Genomic DNA, 25,605 nt, shown 5'->3' with positions numbered 1-25,605 from the left:
AATTTAGATGTGGTGTGATTTTAAAGAAAAAAATGACTCCTACAGAAAAGGTATTTGGCCTTAGTGCTGGCAATGTTTCCTTCCCACTGGCTCAGGCTCCTGCTCCTGGGCCTGCAGGGGGATGGGGTGGGGGCCTGCTCTCCTGGTCCCTAAACACATTGCCTCACAGACCCCCCAAGACTAAGAGAGACTTCATTATGGGTACTCAGCTTCGCAATAGAAAAATAACCACCTGAAAGGAGCTGGAGAGGCAGAGGGCCAGGCAGGGCACCAGGCTCTTTATGTTGTCAGGGACAGACAGGACAGATGAACTGCTCCTAGATGTGTGGGGATCAGCTAGCACAGCCCAGTTCTTTTCCTGGGAGGCACCGATGCTGTCCTGCTGCAGATATGTGTTCACTCCTGTCTTGTTTTCAGATGCTCTCTCTCGGCCCCATGGGCTGCCCCTCTTGTTTGTTAGCATCTTCTCTGTACCCTTATTTGCCAAGGCCCACTTGTAATGTGAACTCAATAAGCGCTTTTCTCTATTATAATCCATTGATCCCAAAGTGCTTAGGTAGTGTTATAAATATTGGATTAAAAAATTAGCCAGAGACCTCACCTCAAAAAATTAGCCAGAGGATTACTGATTAAACAGAAACTATTTCCCCCAAGAAATTTCATCTAAAAATAGCAGTTTCCACTCTCACCTATTGTAGGAGAGCACATTGGAGGAAACACTGAGACCTGCATCCAGGTGACCATCATTTCTTTTTTTTAGATTTTATCTATTTATTCATGAGAGACAGAAGGAGAGAGAGCGGAGACACAGGGAGAGGGAGAAAGAAGCAGGCTCCATGCAGAGAGCCTGATGCGGGACTCGGTCCCAGGTCTCCAGGATCAGGCCCTGGGCTGAAGGCAGCGCTAAACCACTGAGCCACCCAGGCTGGCCTTCTAATGCCTCTTCTGGTTATTGCCAGGAATTACTAAAAAACAGATGATAGAAAAAAATATGTGACAATAGAGGGATTGTCTAAAAAGAAATGTGCATATAAACAGGTCTTCCCAACTAGGCAAAACCAATTTTCTGCACAAATAATTCAGATAAACAGGATAAAACGTCTATTGATAATGAGGGAACTCAGGAACAAGCCATCTGGGCTGGACGTTGTTGCTGATGGATCTTGAAAAGATCCCGCTAAAGGATCCTGTGAGCTGTCTCATCTATGTCTGTCATTATTCCCTTGATCCTTGAAGTGCTTTCAACTCCCCAGGATTGAGTCTGGGGCTTCTGGTAGGGTTGTGGAGGCAGTTCAGTGACTGGGTCACCCACCCAGGGCTACACTATGTGACCCCATTAGAGTGGCTGATAAGGAACAGATTCTGTTGGCGCCACATGCACTTGATCTCACTCTCCACTGGCAACAGTGGAAATTGCATAATGGCATTGTTAAGTATCCCAGAATTATAATTAATTCTAATTAGCCAATAAAATATTGATGAACCAGAACTGAGATAGCTAGAATTGCCATGTTGTATTCCATTTTTAAGAAAAAGAGATCAAGCAGAAATATAATCTAAAACCAAATTAGAATAGAAATTCCAGGCAACATTCTGGGGTTGATACATGTCTATCTTGGTCTAACACTGCTCTCGCCCATAATGCAGGACACATTCAAATTTGCTTATGGGGACTTTGCTTTGGTGGCCTGACCCCCTTCAATCTGCCAGGTCCAAGTCTCCCTCACCCCTTCCCACCCTGGAGGTGCCAGGTCCCCTGCCTTCCTCCTGGAGATCCTCCCTCCCAACCTACATTTAGCTTGAGCATGGACTTCTTGTTCTCATTCCAAACACTGGGTTGCAGGCCTGGCTGTGATTCTCTGACCTTTGTTTTCATTGTCTTGTATGAATGCATCACTCCTGCATATACAGTGATTAGGACATGACATACTCCCATCCCCTTCCCCGTCCCAACACCCAGGTATCCCATAGTCACAGGCTCCAAATCTCAAGAAACAAGTGGTGAGATGCATGGGCACCTCAGGGGGCTTGGGGGTGTGAGGGAGCTCTGGGCACCTTTGAGTGCCCAACTCTGACAGAAGTCTTTGCAGTCCCACCCAGCCCATCTCCCACCCAAAGGGAAAAGAAGGCATCATTCTGACCCCTCAGGTCCTGACTGCACAGTCTGTATGGCCATGGCATGTACCTTCTCTCCCCATTATTGTACAGGTAACCTTAGCATCCCAGGGATTGACACTGGCCCCTCTGTCCCGCACACTGGGCCATGCTCTCGGGTTTTTCTGAACCAGCCTCTCCCACCCACTTCCTTGACTGTGCATGCATCCTTTGTGGCCTCAAAGGAAGGCTGCCCTTTGGAGGGCAAGGTCTCAGAGCTGGGGTTGGAGCAAAGGTGGTGGTGACTTACTCTGGCCAAGCAATCATCCCTGCAACACCTCTAGCTGGCGTCCCAGGGCCAGTTTCCCCATCTAAAAGTGGAAATATTCCACATAGTGCTGAGCTTGTCAGTGAACTGGCCCTGGGGAGACCCCGCACTCTCTGCAAAGTCCAGGAGGGTCTCTTGGCGGGGGTCCCCTACAGAGAAGCCACCTCCCCTGCAAACAATACAAAGACAACAAGGCAACAAGGACCTCTGTTGGCCTCGGGCTTTTAGAACCAAAATGAGCCAAGATGATCAGTGGTACCCAGGCCACAGGAGAACATTCAAGTGTGACGTCCCCAAGTATGTTCAAGGAAGAGCATTGGTGTGGGGCACCTGGGTGGTGCCGTTGGTGAAGCATCTTATTCAGCTCAGGTCAGGACCTCATGCGTTGTGAGATGGAATTGGGCTCTTTCCCTCTGCTCCTCCTTCAACTCATGCTCTCTAAAATAAATCTTTTTTAAAAATCATGTTTATTTAGGAAAACATAATTCTCGTGACGTCCTTGTTGGAGATACTTTACGCTAAAAATGAAAACCCTGCAAGCGCCGTGCAGGGCCACCCTCGCTTAGAGGCGCTAAACCAGGAAAGACCTTCCGGGCCGCGCACGCGCACAGCCGCAGAGGCCCGACACCACCGCGCAAACCGCCGGGGGGCTGAAGGGGGGAGGGGCCCGCGCACGCGCAGAGCTGCACAACATGGCGGCTACGAGAGGTCAGGGAAGGGAGAGAGAGGAGAGGTAGGTCCTGCGCGCCCAATCGGAGACACTGGGGGCAGCGGGGCAAGAGGGTCGCTAGGCGAGATGAGGAAGGCCCCTTTGCAGGCGGAAAGCACAGGTGCAGCGTGTGACGCCGAACTGGGCGGGCCAAGAAGGCCTCGACTTGAATCGCCTGGTCCCCGCGGCGGTTTAGCAAAGACTCCAATGTGCCCGAGGAGAAAAGGCGATGAAGACAGCGCAGGCGCATTGTGGCGGCTAGCCTTGCGCAGGCGCGGGCTGAAGGACGGAGGCTGGCCCCCTGCCCCCCAGCGCGTGTCGCCTGTCTTGTCCGCGGAGTCCCGTTCCGCAGGTGTTTACTGGTGCGTCCGGCCGCGGCAGCCCCTGAGCAGGAGCCTGCGTGCACAGCCGGCCCCACTTTTGAGTATCAGGGCCCGCGCAGGCCTGTGACGCCATCGGGAGGCGACAGGGCTGCGCCGCCGGCCTTGTCACCTCGCGAGAAGGTGACTCCCAGCCCCCCGCCCCACCCCGTGAACGTGGCAGCTCTGCTCGCCAGCCGCGGCTTCCTCGTTGCGCGGCTGTCCCGCGGCGGCCGCCTGGAGCCTGCCCCTCCCCGGCTGCCGGCGAACTCTCCCCGGCGCGTGAGCGCCCGCTCAGGGCTCCGAGAGGAGACGGGCGTCCCACTTCCTCTCTGGGGGTGTGGGCGTGGCCCCGGAAGTGCGTCACGTGCGCGTCACGGAATCCAATTGGTTGAGAAAGTCTTCGTGGAAAAGGGGAACACTGCTTTCTGTTATCTTCTGATCGCGAGTGTAGAGGAAGGTTTTATTTTTTTAAAGATTTTATTTATTTATTCATGATAGACATAGAGAGAGAGAGGCAGAGACACAGGCAGAGGGAGAAGCAGGCTCCATGCAGGGAGCCCCATGCGGGACTCGATCCTGGGATCACGCCCTAGGCCGAAGGCAGGCGCTAAGCCGCTGAGCCCCCCGGGGATCCCCTAAGGAGGGTTTTAATAGCAATTTCTGCGGCTTTTTGTAATTAGCCATGCATTATTAAGCCACGTGACCCCGGCGAGTCTGCTCCCCCCACACGCCCCCAGCGGAGTCCAGAGTCGGCCTCGCGGTCCTGGTCTGTTCCTGCCCCTGCGGAGGGGTGACTGGGGTGGTCAGGTGGTGGCCCGGTATGTGAAGTAATAAAGTTGTGCTTTTACATTCCCGGGTGACAGAAACAAGTGGTGTGGGAGGCGGCGTCCCCTCCCCCCTCCGTCTCTACCCTATTTCTAGCCCCGGGCATCCCCGGGCTCCCGTAATCCCTTTCCCGGGCTCTGATGTCCTTCCTGTGCTCCCTCCCTCCGCACCTGCCTCAGACAGCCTCTCTGCACCCTCTCCTCGCTCTGGAGAAGGCCTGGATCCCTTTTTCGTGGTCATGCTGTGCTCCGGAACTTGGACTTGGACAACCAGTTAGTGATGCCATTGTGTACTTATTTCACCTTGTATCTCCCTATCTCCTCTTCTTTTTTTAATTTATTGATTTAACTTCACTTAGCCTACATATAGCCCATTAGTTTCAGAAGTACAGTTCAATAATTCATCAGTTTTGTACAACACCCGGTGTCATCACACTACTGACCTCCTGAATGCCCATCACCCAGTTACCCCCCCCTCCACCCACCCCCCCCCAGCGACCCTCAGTTTGTTTCCCAGAGTTAAGGGTCTCTTATGGTTTGTCTCCCACTCTGATTTCTTCCCATTCAGTTTTCCTTTCCTTCCCCTATGGTTCTCTGCCCTGTTTCTTATATTCTTCATATCAGTGAAACTGTATAATAATTGTCTTTCTCTGATTGACTTATTTCACTCAGCATAATACCCTCCAGTTCCAGCCATGTCGATGTAAATGGTAGGTATTCATCCTTTCTGATGGCTGAGTAATATTCTATTGTATATATAGGCCATATCTTTATCTGTTCTTCAGTTGAAGGGCATCTCCGCTCCTTCCACAGCTTGGCTATTGTAGACATCGCTGCTGTGAACCTTGGGTGCAGGTGTCCTGTCGTTTCACTGCATCTGTATCTTTGGGGTAAATACCCAGCCGTGCAATTGCTGGGTCATAGGGTAGCTCTATTTTTAACTTCTTGAGAACCTCCATACTGTTTTCCAGAGTGACTGCAGCAGCCTGTATTCCCACCAACAGTGCAGGAGGGTTCCCCTTTCTCCACATCCTCGCCAACATTTGTTGTTTCGTGAGTTGTTATTTTCAGCCATTCTCACGGGTATAAAGTGGTATCTCATCCTGGTTTTGATTTGTATTTCCCTGATGGCAAGTGCTGTGGAAGCATTTTTTCATGTGCTTGTTGGCATATGTAGGTTGTTTTTTGGAGAAATGTCTGTTCATGTCTTCTGCCCATTTCTTGACTGGATTATTTGTTCTTTGGATCTTGAGTTTGATAAGTTCTTTATAAATCGTGGGTAGTAGCCCTTTATCTGATTTGTCATTTGCAAATATCTTCTCCCATTCTGTAGATTGTCTTTTGGTTTTGTTGACTCTTTCCTTTGCTGTGCAGAAGCTTTTTATCTTGATGAAGACCCGATAGTTCATTTTTGCTTTTGTGTCCCTTGCCTTCAGAGATGTGTCTTGCAAGAAGTTGCTGTAGCTGAGGTTGAAGAGGCTGCTGCCTGTGTGCCTCTAGGATTTTGATGGATTCGTGTCACACATTTAGGTCTTTCATCCATTTTGAGTTTATCTTTGTGTATGGTGTATTGCCCTATCTCTTCTAAGATATACGGTGGACATTGTGTCTTATTGATACTTCAAGCTTCACTTAATACAGTGCCTGGAGCTAACAGACACAATTAACACTGGTCACTGGTTGCCTGACCAGCTGAATGAATGAATGAATGAATGACCGAATGTACTGTTTTCTGAAGTTTCTATCTTGTCCAGTATAGGAAAGAGCAGCAAAGCAGGTAACTACAGAGAATGAAGAGGATGTTGATGCTGTCAAGACAGTGCTCTGAGACTGTAGACACAAGGCAAAGCTGTGACTCAGTTGGTGGTGCTGCCGCAGAAGAGGGGAATTACCTAAGGAAGATGTATTGAGCCAGAAACAGTATTTATGTCTTTTTAAAGATGAGCTCTATTGAGGTATAAGTTACACAAAATAAAACGCAGCCACTTTAGGTGTGCACTCTGATGAACTTGGGCAAATGTGAGCACCCATGTAACCAGATCCCAGTGAAGATCTGGAACATCTCCCTCACCAGAATGTTGCCCTTTGCTCCTTCCCAACCAACCCCTCATACCCCAGTCCCAGGCACTTCCCATCCTCTTTCTGTCCCTGTGGAGATTTGTCCTTTTGTTCACGCACCTGATGTACAGTGAGCCAATGATTGGAACACCAATTTTGAAGCACAGCAAGCTTTATTATTGGAAGGGCAGCCCAGTGAAGAGGCCAGACATCATTGCCAAAGTTGCCTTGCCTTCTTGAATCTAGGGGCAGTTTATACATGATTGTTTAGGAATATGAGTATGTGAAAGGAAGGTAATGGGCTTCTTGAAACTTGAGGGGTAGTCTTGAAACTACTGAAGGTTCACAGTCTTCTGGACAGTGAGGCACCATGTGGGACCTGGTACATAAGATAGTTTTAAGAAAAATATCACCTGTTTTTCATCAGATTCTTACAATCAGTGTGCAAACAAGGGGTAGGGTGACAAGGGCAAAGTTAGTGATGAGTCATGCACTGGGCTTAAGGAAACACAGGAAAAGAACAGAACATGGTGTTAGATTAATAATACAACTATATAGTACAGCTTATGTTTTCAGAACAGGTCCCAAAACTAAGTGGAATCATGCAGCGTGCCCTGGTTAGTGGTGTATTCACTCAGCATGTCTTTGCTATTAACGAGTCCTCCTGTATTGCTGAGTGCCATCGGGCAAGTTTTCTAGTCATTCTGCTGATGAGCATGTGGGAGTTTCAGGTTTGGGCTGTTGTGAACTCTTCTGTTCAGGCTTTTGTGTGGACACATGTGTTCTTTTCCCTTGGGTAAATCCTCTGCAGGGGAAGCAGCTGCATGGAAGTCTTTGTGTAGCATCTTAAGCTTCCAACTTGTTTGTCTTATTGATAAATTGGACTTCACTACAATGTAAATGAGGTTCACTATAATAAGATGCTACCAGACACTACACACAGATAGGGGTGTGGAGTGTAAAATGGGACAGCCACTCTGGGGAAAGTTCTGGCAATATCTTTTCTTTTTTTTTTTTAATTTATTTTTTATTGGTGTTCAATTTACTAACATACAGAATAACCCCCAGTGCCTGTCACCCATTCACTCCCACCCCCCGCCCTCCTCCCCTTCTACCACCCCTAGTTCGTTTCCCAGAGTTAGCAGTCTTTACGTTCTGTCTCCCTTTCTGATATTTCCCACACATTTCTTCTCCCTTCCCTTATATTCACTTTCACTATTATTTATATTCCCCAAATGAATGAGAACATATAATGTTTGTCCTTCTCCGACTGACTTACTTCACTCAGCATAATACCCTCCAGTTCTTACAGAATTAAGTGCATACCTGCTTTGTGAGCCAGTAATCCTACTCTTAGGTGTTTACCCATGAGAAATGAAAACCCATGTCTGAAAAAGGCTCGTACAAAAATATTTACAACTTTGTTCATAATAACCAAACTTGAAAACAGCCCCCGTACCCGTGTAGAGAATGGCTAAACTGTGTTCTGTCCACACAACGGGCTGTTATTTGGTGGAAGGAAATGAGCTACTGATGCACACAATGCAGTCTTAAGGGAGGATGTCCCATGTGACTCCAGTTACATAAGTCTGATCAAAAAACTCTGGTGGGGAAAATTCAGGATGCCAAAAAGGTTGACAATGGGATACTTCAAGTATTTTTCCCAATATTTTTAAAAGGCTTTGGAAATTCTAGCATTTATCCATACATCGTTGGCCACACTTGCTGATGTGTCCACTGTATTTTGATTTTGTTTCAGCTTGTTGGAGTCACCATAATGATCTTGTGCACCAAACGTGTTCAGACTGTGTGTGGGCGGGTTACCCTCGATAATGAAAACTGGGGCGAGTCATATGTTTGGTAGATTCCACATCTTAAAATGTGTGTGGGGTTCATGGGTGAGAGATGATGAAGGGGGGTGGTCATGTGGAGGAGATGTGACAGTGATGGGGATTTGCTTACACTGGGAGTGGTGCCTGGGGCTGGGGAGACCATAAGGGCCACCTGTAGCTCATACAGACCCTTCATGCAGTTGGAAGAAGCCCTCCCCTGGGGAGATGGCTAGACGATACCTGTGCACTCCAGGCAGGTGTGCCCCAGGGTAAGACAGGCTTGGTCCTCACCCTCTTGCAGTTTGTATTTAGGGGCGGGAGCAGACCAAACAATGGGTAAACAAAGGTTGGGAATGGTTTCAGTTAGCTCAGGGAGAGACCTGAGGAGGGGACCTGGTGACATAATGGCTGGTGTGGCATGATGGTTGTGAATGTGGAGCTTAAAAGGCACAAACCAATTTTGTGTAGTGGACAGTTGTTAATATCTTCATTTTTTTCCCATTTTGGTTTTAGTTCATCCTGAGTCTCTTGCTTTTCTGTGGTTGTTTGACAGGATCATTTTGAACTGTGTCAGCGTGGCCAATGTCTAGTCCCACTCAAGTCATGCTTGTTTGGGGGGAGGGGGGAGGAGCAGAAGAGTCTGCTCTTCTGCTGCAGACTGAGGTGCTGGACCCCCTTTGACTCAGTTACAGCCTGTGTTCTTTTTTGTTTGTTTGTTTAAGATTTTATGTATTTATTTGAGAGAGAACACAAGTTGGGGGGGGGGCAGAGGGAGAAGCAGACTCCCCACAGAGCAGGGAGCCCAACTTGGGCTGAATCCCAGGATCCTGAGGTGGTGACCTGAGGTAAAGGCAGACACTTAACCAACTGGCTACCCAGGTGCCCCACAACCCTGCATTCTTGATGAAAGGGAATACCAGCTTCTGCCCTCATTGCCCTGGACCTGCAGGCTGGCTCAGGCAGTAGATACCAGTGGACTGCAGCATCTCAGGCAGCCCTAGGTCCCTCCATAAGCTTAGGAAATTTTGTTTTTTGAGACTGAGGGTGGGGGATGGCAAGGCAGAGGGAGGGGGAGAGGGGGAGTCCTAAGCGGGCTCCATGCCTAGCACGGAGCCCAAAGCAGGGCTCAGTCTCACAACTCTGAGATCAGGACCTGAACCGAAATCAAGAGTTGAACGCTTAACCAACTGAGCCACCCAGGTGCCCCAGGAAAAATGTTTCTAAGCAGAGCTCACCACAAAGCAACGGAAATGGGTTGTAGTAAGGATACTTTGACTTTAAAGTACATGGAGACATGCCCTTGTGTGCACTTGGGATGTTTTAGAAAGAAATCAGGTGATCTCTTGTAGCCTAGATCGGGGCATCTCAGTGAGGAATCATCACAGGACCTTTTGACACTCAGGGTTGTGTAAATTATATGTCAAACTGCATGTTGGTTCATGACACACTCTGGGGTAGACGGCAGATCCCCTCTCCCTGCTCTTCCCCTGCCGTGTTGTTTGAGGATTTCTCTTGCAGAGGCTGGGGACCCTGCAGCGTCTGGGAAAAGAAACTGGACCATGAACAGGATGTAGGCCACTGGAATGCTAGCAGCCTGTGGTCGTGCCCGGTATGGATGCTCCCCTGGGCACAGGACTGCCCTCAGTGGCATGAGGCCACCAAACTGAAAATGAATTTCTGCAATTTCTTTCAGGCTACAAGGCCTCCCACTGTGTGAGGATTCAGAAACCATGCATGGGTGTGGCCATCTGGCCTTCTCAGGGGTGGTGATGGCTGAGAGGGTCCACAGAGGCACAGGTGCACAGACATCCCCAGTCCTTGCCGCCCACATTCCTGCACACGCTGTGCTCACATTGCATGCCCTTGGCTTTCCTTCCACACCCTGAGGATCAATCCAAGTTCTTTAAAATTTTTTTTTATTTATTTATGATAGTCACAGAGAGAGAGAGAGAGAGGCAGAGACACAGGCAGAGGGAGAAGCAGACTCCATGCACCGGGAGCCCGATGTGGGATTCGATCCTGAGTCTCCAGGATCGTGCCCTGGGCCAAAGGCAGGCGCCAAACCGCTGCGCCACCCAGGGATCCCCTCAACCCAAGTTCTTATCCCATGTCTAGACTCGGGAATGCTAAGACAGAACCACAGCCCTGTACACGTTCCTCCTCCCTCTGGAGGAGCCAACTTCTTTGGTACCCAGCGCTGCCCACAGCAGTTAGGCCTGTCTGGACATGGCCAGAGTCAGACCACAAGCCCCTGCACCTCAGCCACGCAGACTCACAGAGCATGTGCATATTCTAAGTCTTCATTCCAAATCGGAAGATTATCTTTAATATGAAGTGATCACCAGTAATTTGAAAACTAGACAGAGGCCCCTCTGAAAAGGCTGTAATTCTGGCGATGCCAACACTGAGAAGGGGCCTGGTCAGACGGAGTAGGTGCCGTCCTTCCGCGTCCACTGTGTGTGACCTCCTCTCTTGGAAGCAGTGTGTTCCTGCAGATGCTGTGTTGGGAGTCAGGGCGGCCCCTGCTGTGGGGTGTCTGCAGACAAGAGGCCCCAGCTGCACAGTGCAAGGAGAACCCCAAGGAAGGGAGGGAGTTACCCCAAGAAGAGATGCCTCTCATAGCTGCTCTCTCCTGGGATGGTCCTTGGGCATGGGGTCCCTGTGTGGCAGTATGTGGGGACTTGTGCTGAATCACCTCCATAAGGTATTAGCTTGAGAAAAGGCTCGGGAGGGCATCTGGGTGCCTGTGTTTCATCCCCACCCCACCCTCACAAGTGGCAGGAACTTGCTGATGCCCTCTGACGTGAATCTCCAAAGGGGGTCCCTCTTGTGGCACCATTGATTGGGCCTGTCTCCAGACATCTCTCCACACTGACCTCCTTGATCTCCCTGGTCCCTGACCCTGGGATCCTAGAAGTGCACGGATTACCACAGTGTGAGCCCAGCCCAGAGTAGCTGCAGAGGGATGGGACTGCGGGCCTCAGCCCAGCCTGGCATCAGCAGGTGGCCAAGAGCAGGCACTGCTATGCTGGGTCTATGCGAAGTCTGTGGGTGGGGAGGGGTCTACACCAGCACAGGTGACCCCTACCCCACAGGGCATGGGCCTGCACCCAGCACCTTTCTCCCATCAATCAGGGAAGCATCTTTTCACTGCATTCCTTCTAGGCCACATCCTGGGTCCTGGGGTAAGGCCAGAGTCAGCCCCGCAGGCAAGGCTGGGCTGTTTCCCCTGGGCAGCCTACTTGAGGGGTCATCTTGCCTCAACTCCTGAAAAGAGTGAGCCTGTCCCATCAGACCTCACAGAACTTCCAGTAGTATCTAAACTCCAGAGTGGGCAGAGTCTCAGTGGCTAGAAGCCCCCTTTCTGGGAGATGGAAGATGGTAAGTGATCCTTTGGGAGAGCATTGCCTTCAGCTGCCCAGAGCACCAGCCTGGACTCCATCCTCTGCTCCCTGTAAGTGTGGAGCTCCCTGTTAGTCTGGGCCACTGAAGGCCCAAATGCAGTGCAGTGTCCCTGCCAGAGATGTGCCAGGGTCTCAGACCCAGGACGACCACCTCAGCCTCCAGAGTTGCAACCATCTGTCCCATCACCCTGTGTATCACACTTGGGCTTTTGGACAAGGCACTGACTGTCTCAAGTGCACAAGACTCCCCCCCAGAAGTCAACACCACGCACGTGAACTTGAAAGCATACCAGGGAACCCCAGTGAAAGCAAAGCAGTGTCTCTGGCCAAGTTAAGCCTGCCCTAGGTCCTTCCCTTCAGTCTTCAATAAGAGAAAGCTGTAATCATTGTCAAGCCTGGTATTGGGTATGTGCAGCCCCCCAGGGGCCTGGGGCCTTATTTCTGAGGGAAAGATGAGAAGGGAAGTCTGAGGCAGATGCAGAGGGGAAGAAGGGGATCTCATGGCACACCTTTGCTTCTGTGGTATCTCTGCAGACCGGCTGCAGTTAGAGGCCACATGTCTGATTGGAGCAGGTACAAGGGTGAAAATGTCTCTGCAGATAAGCAGTGTTTAATAGCATTTTCACATTTGTATTCATAACATCACCACTGCTGACAGTGGCAACTCCCTGCCCAGCAAGGAGGCCCATGTCCTGGCCCTGGGTGTGCTGCTAGAGAGCTTGGGCCAGGCAGGCTCCCCTCCTGGGCACTGATCACCATTGTGAAAGGAGGGTGACGGTAGGTTTCTTCCCTCTGCATCCTCTGCCATGTTAGAATTCTAAAAGATGGGACGTTTTCTATATTTTAGGCAGCTCTCCAGGACACATATATGCCTCAACTTCAGATTTCTAATTGGAAAAGTTCTTATTCTAAGGTGGATAGTCTTTTCCTTTCATGGAGGATCCTGCCCCCACCCCCGTTGGTGATGAAAATGATTACATTTTACTTTATTTAGCATGCATTTATTTCTGGGGCACCTGGGTAGCCCCAGACACTGGCTCAGTGTCCAACTCTTGGTTTCGGCACAGGTCATGATCTCAGGGTCATGGGGTTGGGCCCCACATTGGGCTCCGTGCTCAGAGGGAGTCTGCTTGAGATTCTCTCTCCCTCTCCCTCTGCCCCTCCCCCTGCTCTTGCATGCTGTCTCTCTCTGTCTCTAAAATAAGTAAATAAATTTTTGAAATACATTTTTCCTTTATTGTGAAAGTAACAGAAGAAACACTTTTCTGAAGCCAGCATGATCTGTCAGTTAATCATAAAAACTGGTAAAAGCAGGTAATAAGAAAATAAGGAAGCAAACATACCTTACATATATTTTTAACTTAAAATTTGTGGCCGTGCATTAATTTTTAACAATAAGTTTAATGTAATATTTTTCATACAGTGAAACCTTCAGGTTCTAATACCATCTGTTGATAAGTTTTGACAAATGTAGAACGTCCCGTTAGCGTGCATAACAGTTTCATTGATCCAGAAAGTCTTCTTGTACCTCACTGTACCCTGCCCAGAGGCCACCACACTGCTGGCTGCCATCCCCAGGTGGCCACTTCTAGCTCCAGTCACCACTCTGGATGTTTCAATATGGGGCCAAAGGCTCCCAAGTGAACACCGTCTAAGGATTGGATTTTTATTTAGTCTTCATTTTTAGTATAAACCACATCCTTAATTTGTTTTCCTAAGATGTGCAGTTACAATATTTTTCTGATGTGAACAGAGAAATCGAGTGTTTGCAAAGCAATCTAAGACCAGAATGCTTCCAAATATCCAAGAATTATTTTCTATTTAAGAGTTATTTTGCCTGTACCTAATTCAAAAAATCAATTTTTAAGGCAAGTTCAGTTTGCCTTTATCTTGATTTTCCAAATCACTTTATCTTGGTCTTCATAGAAACAGCTTTCTTTTCATTTTGCACTGACAGGTGATTGGTTTACATAATCTCAAGCTATGCAATAGGGAGAATGTCAATAAGCAGCACACATAGGTTTAGGTGCAAACTAAAGTTTCCAGCTGCACTTATGGTAGAAAGTGGTCTACTGCATTTTGCTGAGTGATAAAGCAGAAGTGGGACTTATAGACGTCCCTGTACTGTATCCCAGGGGTATCTATTTTCAGGATGTTTCCGGATGGTTCTTCAGCCTCACAAACATTGTCGTGTATGTGGAGTTAACATTATTTCAGGGTTGGAGGGAGCAGTGCATGTGCACACCTGCACGTGAAGATTCCCTAGGAGGCCACTCAGAGCTCACGGAGAACTGATACACTCATGGCTGTGGTTTAGTACAGCAAAGGGGTACAGGTTAAAATAACCCATGGAGAAGGCACCCAGGGAAGAATCCAGACTCCAAGCTCCAAGCTCCCAGCCCTCTGCAGACGGCACTCCTTCCTGGCAGCCACATGTCCTCACCGGAGCTCAGCTGCCAGTCTTTCCTGGGGCTCTGTCACCTGCTGCTCCTGTACCTGATGTTTCTACAGCCCCTCTGGAAGGTGCACTGATGCTGAGTGACTCAAAACCCCACCCCAAGTCACAGACTTTCTCATGGGGCTCGGGCATCCAGCGTTTAGCCATTCCCCCTCGGAAGCTGAGGGCAAGGCCAAGCCTCTCTCTGGGCAAGGTTAAGTTGTTTACCACACAGTCCTATACAATGCTTTCTCCCCCCCTTGGAAATGGAATCACATTCTATACTTTGTTTTGCAACCTACTTTTTCTTTGTTCTAACTGGATCCCTTTCCTTGGTCCATAGGACATTTCTTGGCATCATCTTTTTATGGACTCATGGTATGACAGCTTTGTTCACTTAGATGGTCTCAAGTTTTCCATCACCATTCTCTACCTTCTCTGATCACCCCACAGGCAACTTTTTGGGAAGAGAATTCATTTACTGGCAAGTGAATGTGGGTGGGTGTCTCCTGTCTTGGGTTTCAGAAGCAGACTCTGATGGCTCTCTGATGGCATGGCAGGGGGAAGCAGATGGGGTGGGGGGAGAGACTCTGGAGACTACAGGTCACAGCTCACAGGTGTCTCTGTCTAGAGGCAAAGGCTTTGGATTCAAACCCTTCCTGTCAATGACCAGTTAAGTGTTGTAATCCCCAGACAATTCCATCCCTCCAGGAGCTCAAGGGAAGAGGGTTCTTGTGGCCAGAGGGCAGCCCTCTGTGAAATACTCAGAAACTGGATGTTGGGAGCAAAAGACCTGGAGCTTAGGTGCATAGAAATAGTAGATGGACAGTAGGAAATGGAGGTAGAACAAGGACAACATCTACTGCAACCAGATCTAAAGAGAACATGGCATTCAGAGGGCCACAAGTGTTTGTCTCTTGGAGTAAGCACAGGCCCTTAGTGGAGTCCCCTGACCTCAAGTCCTAGTGGGGTGAGCACCTAGACCAGAAGCAGAAGCTCAGCAACCATCCACTATCACCTCTACTGCCCCTGAGCCATGTTTGCTTTGGAGTTGGCTTCCAGCATCCTGGACAGGGATGGTGGGGGAGTGTCTTCTCTCCTTTAGATGCCACACAAGCTCAGACTTTCCCCAGATACTGTTAATAGACAAGTAGAACATGATGACAAAGATGAAATGACTGCTGCCTGCAGGAATGCCCCCTCCATCAGCACCACCCAGTGCATACTCTCCGCCCTCCCCATCCACCCCCCCATCTTCCCTACCTACCCCATTCTCTCCATCCATACCATGTACCACACCTGCTCCATCTGCCCACTTTGGCATAAGGTTATTTGAGTGAAAAACAACAGGTTCAGGGAGAGCATCCTTATCTCTCCCTTTCTTCCTGAGAACAAGAGACAGACCCCATGACAGGTACCATTCTTGCCCCAGGAGGAAGGAAATGGCCTTGCTGAGGGGATGGGAGTCCAGGCCAAGAGAGTTCTGAGACCTTTTTAAAATAACTCCCTCTCTAGGTATTTCAGATACTTTCCCACAGTTTCCCCTCTTTGTTCACACTAGCATGGAATATTTCAGTTTCGCCATTTTTCTGGGTCTTCATTTTCCTTACGAGGGCTCCCATGTTATAGAAAACTTACGTTAAATAAACTTGTGTCCTTTTCTCTTGCTAATTCTCAGGCCTTGCCAGAGACCCCAAGAGGGTTGAAATGCGGTTCCTCCCTATACCAGACTGGATTCCACCAGAGCAGGTCCTGGCTGTCTTGCTACCTTCCCGCTGCATCTTCAGCCCCAAACAGCATTATTCTTGCCCCAGCCCCTGCCCTGGGGAGCCTGCAAGTCTTCCCTTCTGCTGTTGCTTATTTGTGTCCTTCAGGCCACAGGTCAGGTTCTCAAAATACCCATGTTCAGATGTCCCTGAACGTGGCCTTCTACTTCAGAACCGGACCCCATGGGGAAAACATGAAGGGTTCGTATATCTAGCCTCCCAGTTACAAGAGCAGAGCAATGGTGTGGTGGGACCATAGATTCAATATTACATAAAACATTTAGGACCTTTACTGAGTAAAGAGCTTTGAGAGAAAACTCTGGTGGACAATGACATAGAGACTTGGATGGTGCCTCACACATGAGAGATGGTTTACCTGCACAAGCCATTGAATAAATGCAAATTGAAACAAGATTCCTTTTCTCCTATCAGAGGGCTAGAGATGAAAACATCATAATATCCCTTGTTGACAGGGAGGGATGCAAATGGGCGTCCTATCTGCACCAAAGACCTCAAAATGAGATGGCCCTCATCTGCGTGGTTCTGGGACCACTTGTCATATAGAGAAACATCAACCCTCATCCAAAAATAAGAGAAAAGCATCTGTAGTCCTTGTTATGGCCTTTCAAGAAAATACCAAAGGGGAACTTCTCAAATTATAGCTTCTCTCCTTTGCCCTCTGGTGTGTGGATCCTGGGGAGGCTGTCTCTTGTGCCCCTCTTCTCCTGGCTCCTCTGGGGCAGCTGGGTGGGCATGGGCACCAGGCTCAGTCTTTAATCTCTGTTCTCTAGCCCACCATGACCTCACTCCTCATGAGAAAGGGGCCAGAGCCTTACCCTCAGCCCCTCTTGGGGGCCTGGGGTCAGTGGTGGGTAAGATGCTGAGATGTGTGGCTGCAGGTGCTAGCCCGTGTTTACATGTTTCCGTTCGGTCTCATTGCATGTGGTGTGTTGTACATTAGAATCACCCTGAAGTTAGCAGGTAAACCAAACTCTCATGAAAAAAAACGAGGTGAAGGAAAAGAGTGCAGGGAGAGTGCTTTTGTGAAGCTCTGATCTAAAAATATGTGCAGAGCAACCATGTCTCAAAAGCCCCACCCAGAGCAATGGTCCATACCTTGGGGGAGATGCTTCCCGGCGCTGCCAATGCTGTTTCCCCTCAGATTTTTGCCTAGTGGCTAGAAACTATTGTTATGATGTTGTGTGCCTAATGGTGATATTTTACTTCCTTCGTCCCTTCTACATTTATTAACAAGAGCTTTCCTGTAGGAAAACACTGTTCCTTCTCCCACATTTATATACTTATTTGGATGTTTATATCAGTATGATATAAACATAGCATGATCTTTGTGGAAGGAGGGGAAACTTTTGTGCTAGGCCTTCATTTATGTTTTTTTGATCCTTTAGTGAGTGTGGGGAACACCTCTGTTGTTTCTAGCTCCCCCATCATAGATGGCAGGCTAGGATGGTCATGGGCTCGTGGTGTCAGTGCTGTTCCCTGCCCTTTCTTCTCACTTGGTCTATGGATGATTATCTAACACTGTCATTATTAATGACATATTCAAAACCATTAGTTTTTCCTCAAATTATTCTAGCTGTGGTCACTGGGAGCTCTTTCAGATATTTGCTTTGTGAAATCCTCAAAGCTACTCTTTTTCCCAGACCTCCTGTGGGCAAGGGGAAGGACATGTGGGGTCGATTCCCTCAAGGAAGAGGGAGTTTCCAGACTGCTGGTCCCTGCAGAGCTGATTTAGTGCATAAATACCAGAATCTAAAGATAAACACTGATGGTACAATCACAAGCAGTTCCCATTACTGAGTGTATCAGATAGTGTGCCAAGCATTTTGGGTACTTTTTCTTATGAAATCTTCATTATAAGCCTAAGGTCTCAGTTTCACTATCCTGGTTTTACACATAAGGAAACCAAGTCTGGGAGCTACAGGACCTTAACTGGGTTCATCCCAGAGCAGGTGTCCTTCATTGTTACTGGTGAGTTCTGTTACGTAGACCAGTAACTCATTGTTACTGGTGAGTTACTGTTACTTAGACCAGCATTGACACGGGTGAGAATAAGGCTTTGCTTACATGCGTCCTTTCCAAAGGCACTTGGATGGCATGGGTTGAGCAGCTCATAAGGACCTCTCTGTGTCTACACTGGCACTTGCTACCATCCCATTCCCAGTGGAGCTCCAGAAGCTAAAAATAACCATGTGTTTTCTGTTTTATACAGAAAAGAGGAAACATGCAGTTTATTTTGTAACATACTATTTCTGAAAACCTGAATTTTCTCCACATGTATTTTTAAAATGTCTTTGGATATGCCCTTGGAAAAAAGACACAATGCAGATTTCACCAAGGAACCCTCCATTCTGTAATCCAGATCTTCAGGAAACAATTGCTGGAGTTCAGATCCCCTTGATCAAGAGGTGGATTTTCAGGAAGCCACCCAGGTACAGATCTCACTGGGGGTCATCGAGGAAAGACAGCTCCCAAAGGGCCCTGGGACCTTGGCGCCAAGGCCTCTCTGCCTGGGCTCCCCCATGCAGGGAGGGGCATGTGATCCCACAGCCACAGGCTGACCATAGGAGCCCAGGCTTCGGTGGTCCTGAGGGATGAGTGAGAGATGATAGTCAGTGAGTAGTGCTCTGACTGCCGCTGAGCATGATCTTTGTGGAAGGAGGGGAGGCATTTTTGCTAGGCCTTCATTTATGTTTCTTTGCTCCTTTAGTGAATGTGGGAGGATCTCCATTGTTTCTAGCTCCCCCATCATAGATGGCAGGCTAGGATGGTCATGGGCTGGTGGTGTCAGTGCTGTTCCCTGCCTTTCCTTCTCACTGGGACACTGGAATTTTAAGAAATATATAAAGAACAAATGAAGTAAAAAGACACAAACTGTCCACAGCACAGGAAGCTGGAACGTGGGTGAGTAGTCACAGACCACAGGGGTGTTTCTGGTGAGCAAAGAGCAGAGGGACTATAGCTAGGTGTGGGGTGGGGATGGCAGAAGAGGATCCCCACCTTCTCTGGAGAGGCCACCATGGTGGGCCCTTCCCTGCCAGGTGCTCTTCAGGACTGGCCATGTGGCCGGCACCTGCAAACCTGAGCAAAAGTTTCTGGGGCATAGAGCCAGGGATGGGCAAGAGGCAGGAAGTAAGGGGGAAATATGTGATGAGAACATTGTCAACAAGATGTGTAAAATGAACTTTTTACATATCTATAGGAATGACTTTCCTGTAGAAGTCAGCAGTGATTTGGAAAATGTAATAGGGACAAACTGAGACCTGATCTCAGTAGTAACAACTCAGCAATTGTTTGGAAAGACAGAGGGTTAATGTGGAAAATGCTCACAATCTCACTGAGGTTGTTAGAAAAGTCTGAGTGAAGGAGAGACACACATTACCTGAAGGCAAAGACTAGTAGATGGATTCATTCTTCTGGGTTTTAAAAATTTCATACATGTTGAAACAAAATTATACCTGGATCTTCTAAATCTGCTAATGTGCAGCATTCCTGTCAGGGATGCATCTAATCCCAAAGAGACATCAGACAAACCCAAATGGACAGATGCTCCAGAAAATAGCTGACCTGTAATCAAATGCACCAAGATCATGAGAGTCAAGATGAGACGAAATACTCCTCCTAAGGAGAGAGAGAGTAAAGAAGCTGGCAGGGGCTCTAAACTGGACCCTTTGGTGGGGCGGAGGGTAGGTTAATGCAGTATAAGAGGATTAGCAAAGCATCAGTGTCCATTTCCTGGTTTGATTTTGATAGTTGTGCTGTCCTGATGCAGCACAGTGTCCTGGTTTGTGGGAAAATTTGGGAGTGATGGAACCTCCTAGTCAGCAATTTATTTTTAGAGCAGTCAGAAAAAAATCCTTGTACTGCCCTTGCAACTTCTTCTCAGGTTTGAGATTGTCGCAGACATGCACACACGCACACACACACACATGCATGCCACTTTGGAGTAAACAGACATGCTCTGGCCTAGCAGTTCTGCTTCAGGAATCTACCCTAGGACAATAACTAGAGTCCCCGCCCACACTGTACAGTAAGAAGTTTAATTCATTATAGTGAAACATTGGAGACCAGGTGAGTACCTACCAGCAAGGAGATGCATCCTGACACAATCGTGGTGAATATCATTTTGTCCCTAAGAATCATGTTTGTTAAGAATATTTGACGACAGTGGAACATGTCCATGGTATGATGTTTGTGGAAACAAGTAGCAAAAATATTCTAGTTGAAACAAATGCCCAGAGAAACCTGGAATTCAGAAGGGTTCAGGAAAGCAGGCAGACTTTGTAGGAGATCAGGCATGCAAAGAGAGGAAAATGGAGGAGGAAGAGGAGGGGCAGACGGAGGAGGAGGAGGAGGAGGAGGAGGAGGAGGAGGAGGAGGAGGAAAGGTTATGGTACATTTAGGAAGGAGACTTTACTGCCTTATGGCTGGGCCTTCCCTTAGGAGACCAGCCCCAGGATTAGCTCAAACTCAGAGCCCAGTGACTTTTGGACTGTCCTAAGCCAGCCCAAGCTGGGCAGACTCCCAGGGCCACCCAAGGGTGTAGCTCCTGTGTTGCCCTGTGGCCCTTGGGCTGCAGCTAGGGCTCTCAGGGAGGGCTCCCCACCCTCCATGCTATTCCTTTCCCATGCAGCCACCCTCTGGAGGGATGACACTCTTCCCCAGACTCCCTCTGTTGCTCTCCTGTCTTCAGAGTGGACCCCGTCCCTCTGGAAGGGACCAGCCTCAGTGTGGGCCCAGGCTCTGGGAGGATGTTCCAGGCGCAGCCAGCGGCCAACGCAGGGCCATGCTGACAGGTGCCATGGACAGGTCGCTGTCGCTAGGTGTGTCCACCCTGATTAGTGTCTCTGTCACCAGCCCGGCACATCTTGGGCCCTGCCTGCACCAGCCTGTCATTTCCCAGGAATTGGAGACATGGAGATTCTATAATGGGAAGGTAGTTGTCAAGCTCCGTTACACTCCAACCCCTGAATCTCCTGACAAGGATTACAATCAAAACCCGGTACCAACCCATTCTCTGGCAGCTATGCTGCATCTTCTTGGGGTCTCTTGGTTCAGTGTGTGTGGAGGACGGGAAGGAGGCTTCAGGTGCAAGAGAAGCAGCCTCACAAGTGTCCAGGCATCCACAGCCTTGAGTGTTGGGGCCTCAGCAGGGCAGCACCCATGGCTGCAGGAGTTCAGAACCCAGTAGTCACTGACTCTCTCTGTGCCTCAGTGTCCCCATCTCTGCAATAGGTGTCATAACAGCACTACTACTTCATAGGCCTTTGCAGGAACAACTACAACATGTAGGTACCCCAGGGCAGAGGCTGGCATGGGGAGAACTGACTCCAAAATGCCAGCAGACTGTAAGACCAACCTTTTGTTCTCACAGCAGAGCAGGCACCAGACTTGTGGGGCCCCTTGTTGGCCTGAGGCTGCACAGTGCAGGGCAGGTGAGGGGCTTGGGGCTGGAGGTGAGGCACTGCCTTTCAGTGACATGATCACCCTTTGGTCACTTCTGAAGGGACAGTGAGTGGGGTCCCCCTGACCAGTTGGCAGGACCTGCTCTGCTGCACCAGGTGGTCTTGTAATTAGATCTAATCAGCTCGGACCCTGAGAGGCAAGGGCGCTGACGTGTTAGCAGAGTTTCACAGCCAAGGAGGGACTAAGGGACTGAGCAGGCCCAGGCCCTTGGCGGCTCTCCTCAGTGGTGTTTTCTGACCCATCCGGGCATAAGGATGGACTGGACTAGTCCTCACAAAAGTATTGTTTCCCCTTCCTTGGACTCACAGGGCAAGCAGTGGAGTTGGGGGTCTCCAGGCTCCCAGGAGAGTCTCTTCCTGGCAGGAGTCACACTGAATGGACACCTGCATCTCTCACAGTGGAATAGGGGCCCAGGGGTGTGCACTTCCTTGTCAGATGCAAGGCCCAGGCTCGCTGACCAGGGCTCTTCCACCCGCCTTCTGCAGCTCTCCCAGGCAGAGCTCAGCCGGCAGAGATGCAGGTGAGGCTGGAACTAGAGGCAGAGTTGTAGCCCAGTGCACACATGAGAACATAGGAAAACCTAACACTGGTAAGCTCAGCATCTGTTGTGCATCAAGGAAAGGAAAATAAAATTATCTTGACCTTTGAACAACACAGGTTCAAACTGCACAGATCCACTTACACAAGGATTTTTTTTTCACTAAATACAGTATAATACTTTAAATGTATTTCCTCTTCCTTATGATTTCTTAGTAATGTATTTTCCCTAGCTTTATTATAAGAATACAATATATAATACATATACAGAGTATGTGTTAATCGTTTACACTATCAGTAAGATTTCTGGTTAATTGTAAACTAGTAGTTAAGTGTTTGGGGAGTCAGAGTTACACGAGGATTTCCGATTGTGTGGTGGGTTGGTTCCCCCCCACCCCCGTGTCATTCGAGGTCAACTGTATAAAGTAAGGCCAATACAAAATGAAGCAAATGCCTAAAATTACTGACAATACTAAAAATGAGCACCTGGGATTCTCCAGTCTTGTCAGTGAGAGTGGATATTTTTAAGTTTGTGGGATCTTTTTATTTCTTGATCTGAGTGTGAAGTACACAAGTGTTTTCAGTTTATGAAGCTTTTATCTATGTAAACTGCACTTGGGAAAAAAATGAAAAGGCACTCACAGTCCCTGCCTGTGCGAGGCACCTGTGTGACCCTGGCCAGCGCCTTCCTCGCTCTGGGACTCGGTTTTCACAATGGCAAACTGGAGAAGGCCACAGAGACCCTGCTGCTATTCTGACCAAATGAGGTGGCACCCCACTTACCACAGTACCTCTGAAGTGGGAGTGCACACTGTCCCAGGAACCTGGAGAGAGCAGGGTCACCCTAGACAACAGCCCACCTGGGTAGAGGGGCGCCAGCACACAGGAGAGGTGGCAAATGTCAAGGGGCCTCCAGGCTCTGGCCCACCTGTGTTGATACAAAAGCCAGTTCTGTATAAATGCCAAGCATCAGGCCTGGAAAATGAGACTGGTTTTCTCCTGCACCGTGATTATACAAGAATGTTCCCTTCACCATTGGCCCCGCAGAAGTCTCTTCTCAGTATTATCTACTCCTTTAGTTTTCCTCATTTTATGCCCTCTTGTCAGGGCTCCCTCAGGGCGCCTGGATCATCTCCGGCTCGTGTGCATGGACGCAGCAGCATTTCCACCCTGTATCCATTTGCATCTGGCCAGCAAGCAGCATCGAGGCCTGAGCCCCTGTTCACAGGCATCTTCACAATGACCTTGACCTCAGGGCTGCATGGCCCTCAGCTGCCTGGCTCAGTCGCCCGTGACTCATGGAGCACACAGACTCCCACTTGCTTTGGCTTGCCTGGAGTCAGCCCATCTGTCAGGCTGATCTCATTGTCCGCTTGGGAGCGTAGAAGAGAGGGGCCTCCAAGTGAACCCTCCACTGCCGGGAGGGTGGTAGGAGGGCCAGTCTGGGGCATGGCCATAACCCTCACCCAGAGCACCAGAGACATCTGTGCCCATGGTGCCCATTTCCAGTCAGACCCCTCCCTGCAGCTGAGAAGGAGCCTCTGACCTTTGCTGAAACCCCCATTGGTTCAGGAGATGTCTTCATGATAGAAAAACACTCCGCATGTGTCAGGCAGCACAACATACTCACCATCCCAGCATCCCCATGCTGGGGTGGCCAGGGCTGCAGGTGACAGAAGCACGCTCTCAGGAGAGCAGAGACGGCTCTCCAGCTGAGGTAAGCCGCTCAGCCTCTCAGCGGTGGCCCTGGTGCTGGCCACAGTCCCCAGCATCCCACACCCGGCAGTGATCACTGATTCCAGAATTTTCAGGTCCTTTCCTTCACTCAAACAGCTTTCTTGAGTTGTAATTCACATAGCACCTAGTGCTGGTTCCGTGGTTGTTGTGTGTTCATAGATGCGTGCAACGACCAGCGTGGTCAATTTTGGAACATCCACCAGAGAGGCAACCATATGCTTTAGCTAGCACCCCATAATGACTATACCAGCTCAGTTGGCCGGGCTAGCTCTTGCTGGTACTCCAGCTCTGCTGGCCAGCCCTGCCTAGCTTTGGTTACAGAATGGCCACTTAGGGGCAAGAGTGTGGGACTGGGGCCTCCTTGATGTGGCCACATGAATGTAAACTCGTAATCAGACAGGCCGCAGCCTACCCACCGGAGTGTCACCTGCCCTACATTCTCCAAGGTCATAGTCACTTTGCCTTAAAACTTCCCATGGTGGGTACAGGTGCTTGACCCAGCATGGGAACCCAGGGACCTGACTCCCAGTTAAAATAGTCCATATGGCCCAAGGTGAATCAAAATAGGCCTTCAAGGATCGAGACTTCAGGCAAGTGGAGACACAACTATTCTATTTGATAGTGGTTGTGGCCTGTGTAGCTGCCGGGAGAGCGCCGGCACCCAGTGGTGGCTCCCTACGACCTCAGTGCCGTGGGCCCACGAGAAAGCCCCACGCCCGGTGTTACTGAAGTGACTGACTCCGTGACAGCAGCGGTATCGATTTTGCTGTTACCGATTTGGCTGACTGGTTCTGTGCAGTGCCCATTTCAGCCACAGTGTGTGTGTCTCCATCCTGGCAGACATCTCGGCCTGTGCTCACCCCAGGCTGCTCCTCTGTGCCTGGAAGCCAGGGCTGCAGGGCCCGTGCATGCACCCCGCTGCTCTCTCCTTCCAAGAGACATGTCCTGGACATACAGTGGAGCCTCAGAATCATCCCTGCTCTGACATCCAGGAGCTGTGGCTCTAGAGAGTGAAGCACTCAGAGATTTCTCCTGGCCTCACCCCCAAGCAGACGGGGGCCTCATGTAGGGTGGACAGAGAAAGCACTTCCTGGGTCTTCTTGAGCCACCAGCAAGCTCCGCTCCCTTCTGGCTATAGAGTGGTGCCCAAGGCAGGCACGGCCCCACCATCCCTCGCCCCCCTGTGCAGTCAGGCAAGCCTTGGTTGCTCTGGGAACGAGTCCACCTAGGGTGGAGTTCACGCTCTGTGTCACTCACCAGCCTTGGGGTCATCGGTATCCCTGGATGCCTGCCCTCATCCAATGCGGACAAAACCAGCTGGCCTTGCATTACCGTAGAAACAGATTCAGGACAGGCTGAGCTCCCCCTCCCTGGTAACTTTGGAGATCCTGAAGACAGTGGGTGTCCCCCCAGGCCCCTGCGTGCCGATGCATCCGACGGCAAAGGGCATGGCCCACGAGCACAGCACTGCCTACCACTTGTCACTGGGGGGCAGGATCCTGTGCTCACAGGACCATCACACATTCTAGACACTTTACTGCTGCTAATGAGGGGGGTGCTGAAGGGGTGCATCAGACACTGAGCCCAGTAATCGTTTTGGGTATAAAATTACTGCACACAGATAAGTTCTAGAAACAGCTGCCTAGAATATTCTTTATATTGAAAAGTATGCTTTGAGGCCATTACTCAGGATTTTATGGGCCATTTCTTGGCTGAGCCCCAGGATGACTTATGGTTTTGCAAAAAGGCAACATCACCTTTTATGAATGACAGATGGCTTTTATCACACCTCTGCATTATTGCTTATGGTAATAGGGCCGTGGCGATGCCCTGTGGCCTTGGGCACCTGCGCGGGTACAGCGGGCACAGCCTGCAGGCCTGGCCTTGACGAGGTCCCTGGACCACACTGACTGAGGTTCATTTCCCACTCTGTTTTCCTGCCAGTCAAGTCACAGCAGCAAAGGCAGCTGCTGGTGCCCCTATATCTAGGCACAGCCCTGGCACAGGCCAGTCTCCACAGGGATTGGTTGCCC

The 25,605-nt window shown here is 49.6% G+C and overlaps 1 long non-coding RNA gene across 4 annotated transcripts in view; it reads left to right on the top strand.

The window, feature by feature from the left end:
- The first annotated feature begins 3,025 nt into the window (after window positions 1-3,025).
- The window catches only part of LOC144319408 (uncharacterized), a 40,752-nt gene continuing 18,172 nt past the window's right edge, over window positions 3,026-25,605 (top strand). For 3 of the 4 annotated variants that reach the window (XR_013385218.1, XR_013385220.1, XR_013385219.1), the window contains exon 1: window positions 3,026-3,155. This is a non-coding gene — a long non-coding RNA (uncharacterized LOC144319408). The remainder of the gene's footprint in view (window positions 3,156-25,605) is intronic. The other variant, XR_013385221.1, reaches the window with a different exon arrangement.

Source organism: Canis aureus, chromosome 8, assembly GCF_053574225.1.
Source record: "Canis aureus isolate CA01 chromosome 8, VMU_Caureus_v.1.0, whole genome shotgun sequence".
NCBI classification, from domain to species: Eukaryota; Metazoa; Chordata; class Mammalia; order Carnivora; family Canidae; genus Canis; species Canis aureus.
The sequence above is the reverse complement of the archived record's forward strand: the minus strand, read 5'-3'. Positions and strand labels throughout refer to the sequence as shown.